The following is a 3,131-nucleotide window of genomic DNA, read 5'->3' as shown; positions in this document are numbered from 1 at the left end:
ACAGCTACTCTGTAGACGTGTTTTCGCGAACGCTGTTGGAAAACCACGGAATCACGGAAGAACCACGGGAAGTTCTGGGAGGAGTGAGCGCAGGCTGGGAGGCAGAAGGCCGCTTCGAACAGGCGCACTGGTCTGGAAAGTGAGAAAGTGAAAAAACGACTGTTTTGGAGGCAGAAAGGAGGCCCGCGTGCCTCGGCAAAATCGTACGGGTGTTAGTGATAACCGATAACAAGTGCAGAAAGTGCTCGAGTGCAAAGTACTCGATCGAGCCTGGGCTCGATCCAGCTGCAGCCTAACGCAGCTGGGCAATGGACAGAAAGAGAGAGGCTACATCGCCTCCTGCGGATGCCGATTGCGTGCGGCGATCTAGGCGATTAGCGGAAAACGTAAGCTCCGCGAATGTGAATTACAACGAGGACTCGGAGAATGAACCCCCAGAATGTACTGCTGGAAAGCACCGTTATAGCCGCAACATGAGCGAGCATGATCGTTTCGAAGCGCTCATGGCGATGCTCACGTCACTCAAAAAGGACCTAGGCAGCATGGCTGCCAAGGTCAGTTACCTCGAGAAAGAGCTCGACGAGTGTAAAAAGGACAATGCGGTACTGCAGCTCCGGATCGATACATTGGTAGCTGCGCAGAGAACAGCACCTGTACGCCAGGAACGAGAAAATCCTGCTCAGCAAGGACCCGAGTGTCAGCAGCGACCCGAGCGGACGGCAATGGTGGCACCGCACACCTTTGCAGAACTCATCAAGGAACCAGGAGAAGGCGAGGGCTGGAACACGGTCGGAAAGCAGGGTCGTGTCGTCCGAGCCAGCCGAGCAGCAGCCACGCAACCGCGAGAAGTCACGGCCCCCGCGAGGCGACTTCTCCCAACCGGTCGGACAGACGTCTTGAAGATACAGTTGCCGGAGGGGCAGGCCTTCCTCGACGTCTGCCGCAAGCTGCAAGAAGAATCGGCGATGGGTGTGAAGATGATGGCACCACGGCAAAGCAGGCAAGGGGACGTGCTGCTAAAGATGCCACGCTTAGCGGACAGCGAGCAGGTGGCTGGAGCAGTACGGCAATGCCTGGGAAAGGACACCAAGACCACTGTAGTGCAGCAACTACTGGAGGTAGCAGTACACAACATCGACCCAGTGGCAGAGGCTGACGATGTTAAGGCGGCAATCGTGAATGCACTAGGCCCATCTGGAAGAGCAAATCTGGTGACAGTGGCCATGAGGCGCATGCAGGATCAGCAGCAGCGGGCTAGGGTAAGGCTACCGGCCAAACAAGCCCACAGCATATGCGGGAAGATGGTGTCTATCATAAGGACAACATGTTTGGTACAACCATCAGAGCCGCCACCACCAGAACGCAAACGCTGTCGCCGCTGCCTAGAAATGGGACACGAAGCCCGAATGTGCAGCGGGCCAGATCGCTCGGATTACTGCGTGCGCTGTGCTAAGCCAGGACACCACTCCAGGAGCTGCACAGAGACGCCGAAATGTCTCAAGTGCGGCGGTCCTCACCCGGTAGGCGCCAGAGCGTGCGGTGTCGTCTCCTCTTCGTAGAGCTACAGACGAGCGACAATGGATGCAGCGCAGCCGCAATCCGAGTAATACAGCTGAACTGCAACCGGAGTAGAGCGGCGCAGGACCTCCTGAACCAGACCGCTAGAGAAGAGGGAGCAGACGTATGCCTGGTGTCGGAACCGTACCCGCCCCCAACGAATGGAAGATGGCAGACGGACAGAGTAGGAACGTGTGCCATAATTGCCAGCGGACGACACCCGATCCAGAAACGGATAAGCTCCAGCGAAACAGGCATAGTGGTGGCGAACGTTAGTGGTGTAACGTTTGCCAGCTGCTATGCTCCGCCATCGTGGAACATCGACCGTTTCCGCTGCCTGCTGGATAGTCTCACTGTTTTGCTGAGAAGCTGCCCCCGAGTCGTGGTGGGGGGCGACTTCAATGCGAAAGCAACCGAGTGGGGAAGCCGAAGTCACAACAACCGGGGCATAGAACTGTTGTCAACCATGCAGGATTTGGGTTTGATCCTGATGAACAGGGGCAATACTCCAACCTACCTAGGAAGCGGCGCTGCGGGGCCCTCGATCGTCGATTTGACCTTTGCCAGCCCCTCGATCATCGGCCAAAACGACTGGCACGTCTCACCCGAAGATATGCTGTCGGACCACGCAGGCATCGTATTCACCGTCCAACCGGGAACCCCCCCTACAGCAGCAGGGAGGCAAAGCGGACTACTACCTACCACCTCTGCACAACAACTGCAATTCAGGCGATGGAGAGTGAGCCACTTCGCACGAGAAGCGTTTTTATTAACGCTGGAAGACATCCGCTTCACGGAGGCAACAGAGTTGGCGGACATCACTCGCCTGCTGGTCAAGGCATGCGATCTCTCTATGCCGCGTGCTAGTGGAAACCCTGCCACAAAATCAGTTTACTGGTGGACCGAGGAAATCCGAGCACTGCGGAAAGACTGCCGAAAAGCCCGAAAGATGCTCCATAAAGCAAGGAACCCGGACACTAGAGCTACCAGGGCAGAGATCTACCGCGCGGCGAAGCGCGCACTAACCAAAGCGATCCGCGCCAGCAAGAGATCGAAAATCGCGGAGCTTGCCATCTCTCTTGATGACAACCCGTGGGGGAATGCGTTCCAGCTGGCAATGGGGTGGATGCGTGGCGGACGAACACCACAGGAAATGGACCCGGTGGTCCTGTTGCAGATAATCAGTGTGCTGTTCCCCCACCACGATCCCATGGAGTGGCCTGCTAGAACCCTCAGCCACAATGCGCAATCTCTCCGAGAAGTGACTGACAGCGAGCTTCTGGACATTGCGGCCCGGCTGGCCACCAAGAAAGCTCCAGGACCCGACGGGATACCGAACGTGGCCGTAGCAACATCTATGGCGAAGTATCCGGCAGTCTACCGCCAACTGTTCCAGGAACTGCTGAACAACTGCGAGTTCCCGACAGAATGGAAGGTGCAGCGCTTGGTTCTCCTTCCCAAGCCGGGTAAGCAACCCGGAAGTGCGTCCTCCTACCGGCCGCTCTGCCTGCTGAATACCGTCGGCAAGGTATTCGAGCGAGTCTTGCTGAGTCGACTCAATGACTACGTTGAGC

The sequence above is a fragment of the Anopheles aquasalis genome, assembly GCF_943734665.1.
Source record: "Anopheles aquasalis chromosome X unlocalized genomic scaffold, idAnoAquaMG_Q_19 X_unloc_4, whole genome shotgun sequence".
NCBI lineage: Eukaryota > Metazoa > Arthropoda > Insecta > Diptera > Culicidae > Anopheles > Anopheles aquasalis.
Note: the sequence above shows the minus strand (reverse complement) of the source record.